The following is a 6000-nucleotide window of genomic DNA, read 5'->3' as shown; positions in this document are numbered from 1 at the left end:
CAACTGGCCCCGCATGTGGCGAAACATTGCAGACAAGCACATCACATCGTCGAGACGGAGTCAACTGTATTTAGCGTTTAATGAAAAGATAGAACACAGGAGGTTGTGGTTCGTGATGCGAAGAGTAGATGATGAGAATTGCGTACATTGCAACAACCAACAAATAGAAACAATCAAACACAAGTTTCATTCATGTCCTCGAGTGGAGCTCGCTTGGTCAATCCTACAGCGTAAGATAGGTAGTATCCTAAATGGACGGAGACATCTTTCATTCGATAAGCTTATAAGACCTGTCCTAAACGGTATAAATAGAAGAAAACGCATTCTAGTTTTAAATGTATTTTGCGAATACATCTCTCATGTTAACGAAAGTAACAATATAATTGATGTAGGAGACTTGAGTTTTAAATTAAATTTAATTTCCTAAGAAGACTTTGTAAATACAATTAATTACTAAACTATGACCAAAAAGTTCACTCTCGCGTCTGTTTTCGGAGCTTTGTTCAATCGTGTACGGTAATATGGTCGGAATATGCAGTGAAGCAATGGTTAAAAGCATGTAACCTTTCCTTTCTCAGAGAATGCTGCTCAACCATCTCTAGCGGATATGGGCTGCTTTGTGAAATCTCTAACCGGTGATTAATCGCAGATGGAAACTGCATATAAAATTTCCAACGAAAAATCGGTTTTCATTCGGTGTAAAACCGAAGATGCCAAGCAGTACTCCTTGGAGAACAATAGTGAAATGCTTTCTTTCCATTACACAAATGGGAAGAAAGTTCAGGTTCGCATGTCCGTGGCAGGAAATTCGGTAAGACTAAACGTACCGTACGCAAACGATTTCCAGCGGAATACCAGCTGAATATGTTCACTTCACTTGTCATAAGACGAGTTTGTACAATCCCATTGAATTTCGTCACTTAATTGTATCTTGACAGATACGTATTTCGACCTCAACAGTGAGGCCGTCTTCAGTGTCTCGTACATTCAACTAAAAAGCTCAAAATAATTTTCTTAACAATATGTTCACTTGCCAATAGTGAAACTGACACTACGATGCATGGTGCAAAGAGGAAAACCGAAACAGTCACCGGGCTGAGTAGGGTGGCTCAAATTAGTATGGGAAAAACTTTTTTCATTTTTTTTTATGGGCCGCCCTCTTATTCGGTTCTAATAGATGCCCTGATGCTCTGGACAAAATTTCAGCGAAATCGGTCAACGTTTGGGCGGTGCTAAAATCGTTGGAAGTTTATAGGCAAAAATGTATGCAAAAACATCCAAACAGTGAATTGCAGTTGGACGGCACAACCTACGAAGAAGAAATATGATACTCATTCAGATCTTGAAGAATTTAATACAGAATGTTATGCAGAAAACCGCGAGAACCATAACAAAATTTGTAAAAGTGTTTTTTGAGCCACTCTAGGGCTGAGCGTTGTTGAATCTAGCGGCAGTAAACAGTGCAAAACGGAATTGATACAGAAAGCAAAGAAAACAAAAGCCAAGCAACTGCATTCATCAGAATCAGATGTAGTAATCGATGTTTTACAAGCGAGAGAGACAACAGTCCTACTCCGCACTCGTCGGACCTACCAATCGGAAAGAGACGGTTCAGTGTGCCTACGTATGAATGGATTGAGGATGAACGCGAGCGTAAACTAATAATAGAAGACGATAAAACGAGGATAGCAGCAGTGTACAATATTACAATAAATTGAGGTTTATCAAGAATAGTTTTTGTTATATAGTTCAATTTTTGTAATACTACAAAACATGATACTGGCTCCGCAGAGTGTTATACACAACTGAGCCTAATAAATAAACGGATTTGAAAAAAAAAATATGTTGAGAAACTGATTAGCTTAGAATTCATCTGCAAGGAGGTGCTACTGTATATGAGAGATCAGTTATTCGATATCTTGACTAATTAGCATTGACTAACTCCCTGGTCATTATCAGAAATGGTTTAGAAAAAAAATGTTGGTCTGGGACGAACTGTACAAAACGACGATTTTTAAGGACGTTCCAGATTTGCGAAAAAAAAAACGTCTGGAAGCTACTTGCGGCCATGGCAGAGTAAGAACTGTGAATTAACACTAAGACCACCATCAAAAATGGCTTAGAAAAAAATGCGCTGCTGTAGGACAAACTTTCCAAAATGACAATTTTTACGGACATTTCGGATTATTCGGCAGGTTGTCTGGTGGCCACCTGCGGTTATAGCTGAGTAAGAACTGTGAAATATCTCCAAAATCACCGTCAGAAACAGTTAAAAAAAATGCGCGAAAGAACGAAAAGGAAAAGGATGAACTTCAAAAAATGACCATTTTTGCGAATGTTCCGGATTCTTCAGAAAGCCGTCTAGTGGCCACTGCGATCATAGCAGAGTAAGAGCTGTGTATTAACTCGAAGATCATCGTCAACACTGGCTTAGAAAAAAATTGCACTACTCTAAGACGAACTATCCAAAATGACTGTTTTACGGACGTTCCAGAATATCCGAAAGACCGTCTCGTGCCCCCCTGCGGTCATGGCAGAGTAAGAACTGTGTTTTAGGTCAAATATCCCCATCAGAAGGGCCCTACTTAGCCGTGCGGTACGATGCGCAGCTACAAAGCAAGACCATGCTGAGGGTGGCTGGCTTTGACTCCCGGTGCCGGTCTAGACAATTTTCGGATTGGAAATTGTCTCAACCTTTTTGGGCATAAAAGTATCATCGTGTTAGCCTCGTGTTTACCTCGCAGTTAATAACTGTGGAAGTGCCAAATGAACACTAAGCTGCGAGGCTGCAATGTCTCAGTGGGGGATGTAATGCCAAAAGAAGAAGAATCCCCATCAGAAATGGTTTAGAAAAAATGCGCTGCTCTAGGACGAACTTCACAAAATAACCATTTTTACAGATGTTCCGGATTACCCGGAAGGCCGCCTGGTGGCCACCTGCGGTCATAGCAGTATAGGAACTGTGTTTTAGATCAAATATCCCCATCAAAAATGGTTGAGATCTATTATTGATCATTTTTCCCCGTTCACCTAAACCTTATATTAAGCTATATTTACCCGAGCCTTTGATCGAATAGCTTTTATTATCTTCTCAATTGATAAAGAACTAATTTTTTGAGGAATACATGGTGGTTTGGTGCAAATTGGTCAACTGACTAAAAAGCTATCTAATTTTTACTCAATGTGTTGTACTTTTTACAACAATGCGAGTCCCGGAAGCTGTGGTTGAAATTCTTTCATTGAATAAATATATTTTCTCCAACGTATTTCATATAGTCATAAGAATTCTACATCGTTTTGATTATTAGAAGCTGCAGAATTTCCATGCTTTTTTTTATTTTCCTTAGATAAAACGCTCCATAAGACAAAATCGTCTTATTATGAGCTACGAACTTTGTTTATTTTGTATCTTATCGTTGCATCATGAATTGTTATTACTCCTAAGTGAGCGCACTGGAATTATACAAGGAATTAAATTATCCGCATTCTGTCAATATCGCCGCCTAAATGGCATGCAATGCATGGTGTAGGAAACGTGCGTTGCATGCCATTCTATTCTGTCATGCACTTCGCACCGACCTGGCATGGCTAAGTCTTAAGACGTTTTCGCTTGCCGGATGTACAATTCAGCTATCGCTATGTCTGTTTTGCTTGATTTGATCTCGTTATTCATCTTCGCTGTTTTGAATTCTCAGTAGTACTTAGAAGCTTATCTCAAGCACAGTTTAAGAAATTCGTTAGTCCATTTTTTGACTTTCGTTCTTTTTTTATTAGCATGATGCATCAATTATTTACTCAGTTACAATTACTTGTACGTTTAAAAAAAATTGCAATAAAAACAAAAAAGTATGGGTTGCATCGTAAAAGATCAGTGGCGTAGCCACGGGGGTGGTTTTGGGTATAAACCCCCCCCCCCAAAGACAAAATTTTTGGAAGAAATTTTTTTTTCGAAAAAAAAAATGTTCAGAAAACCCCCACAGAACAATTTTCTGGCTACGCCACTGTAAAAGATGAATCATATTTAAAATCCGTGAATAAAATGGAAGTTACAAACTAAAAACAACACAAATAAATACAAGGAAAACAAACAATTTTGTGGGATATTAAGATGGAAATCGACAATCGTGTTCCTGTTGCCATTCAGTTTCGTTTTCTGCTCGCCATCAGGCCGCCGATGATTCCAAGCACTGCCACATTCAGTCCTGAAGAGAGGGCTAAGCATAGTTTTTGGCATATCACATCGTGCAGCAAAACTTTTCAATTCCCGTGAAAACCAGGAGACTGAAGCGTCTGACAAACTTGGTACAGTGTCAATCTGCTTTCCATCGGTTTAGAAAAGCTGATCAACTTATTAGAGTATTCTTTGCTTGTGGTGTTTGTATGACGCTTTAATGTCAGACGCATTGTTATTATGGAGCCTTAAAAAAATCATCAGACTCCACGGCGAATCAACGTTTGACAGACGATTTTCAACCCCAGTGTTCGAAACGGAACTTTCCCGAAATTGATTTTCTCTGCATAACATCGAAGTATCCAAAAGTGACACAGAAATGCAAAATAGTTTTTCCACTAGTGAGAAACATTGATGGGAGGGATGAATTCCTGTCGTCCGTGCTTGGCAGCACCTAAACGGAAGAATGTTCACTTTTGAATATTGATTTGGTTGCCGATTTGTCTGGAAGCATTCGATAGGTGGCTGGAAAGAGCTTTTCTCGTCCCGGAAGGATTGAGCGAAATTTGTTAAGCTTAGGTAGAAAACTTACGATTGAAAATGATCCTTTTTTTTAAGACTTTCAAAGTTCACAGTTATATCGCATGGGATTTTGACACTTTTTGAAGGACAAATATAAGGTACAAAATTAATGAATGAACAAAAAATATGCTCAACCCATATTAATTGTTATTCGAATGGAACGATTTCAGACATCCACGGCTCTGTGCGAGGAGGTCAATAAAAAAGGAAAGAAAAATGAAGAGAGACGAAGGCAGAACAAAGAGTGAGGAAGAAAAAAGTCACGAAAGAAAGATTAAAAATTTAAGAAGAAAATTTAAACAATAGTTCACCCAAATTTCTAACAAAAATTCATCCGAATTTCCAACAGAAGCTCACTCAAATTTTCAACGGAAATTCATCCAAATTTGCTAAGCATATTCATTTAAATTTCCAACCAAAATTATTGCGAATTTCCAACAAAATTTCATCCGAAATTATAAAAATATCATTTGCTTGTCCAACAATAATTCATCTGAATTTACAACGGAAATTTATCCGTATTTTCAACGGAAATCAAGTCGAATTTTCAAAGTAAATTCATGCGAGTTTTCAACAGAAATTTGGCCGAAAACGGGAACAGAAATTCATTCGAATTACCAACATAAATTCAACCGAATATCCAATGGAAATTTATCCAAATCTCCAACCAAAATTCATGCGAATTTCCAACACAATTGCATGCGAATTATCAATAAAAATTCTTTCGAAATTTCATCAAAAATTTATTCGAATTTCCAACAAAAATCATTAGAATTTTCAATAACAAACATACGAATTTAGCATTAGCAATGGAAATGGAAACGGTTTTTTTTTTTTTTTTTTTTTACAATGGAGAATGCATTTACACACTAACCCAGTACACGTGCATTGTAGTTGCCAAACTACCACACGGAAGTGTACTGGAGTGTCGGACTCGACCATACCGGTAATACCGACTAAACTCCCTTGGGCTCCACCATCGTTTCCCCCAGGAACTACCTCGCAGTACTACTTCTGGGGGGATGGCAGTACTAAGCGTACTCGCTCATTATCGCTCACACAGGCACTCGTCCCACGCGAGACTGACTTGGGTGCTCGCACACCAATCACTCCATTTGAGTCTTACTTGGATGCTCTCCCGGGCGCTCCGCTGCCATGCCTCGAGGTGTCAATAGCGGTAACTGCCTGGGCCTACAGATATTACGCTACGACACTCCTGCCTCAGCACGAACAGATCAATCACACCA

Source organism: Armigeres subalbatus, chromosome 1, assembly GCF_024139115.2.
Source record: "Armigeres subalbatus isolate Guangzhou_Male chromosome 1, GZ_Asu_2, whole genome shotgun sequence".
NCBI classification, from domain to species: Eukaryota; Metazoa; Arthropoda; class Insecta; order Diptera; family Culicidae; genus Armigeres; species Armigeres subalbatus.
The sequence above is the reverse complement of the archived record's forward strand: the minus strand, read 5'-3'. Positions refer to the sequence as shown.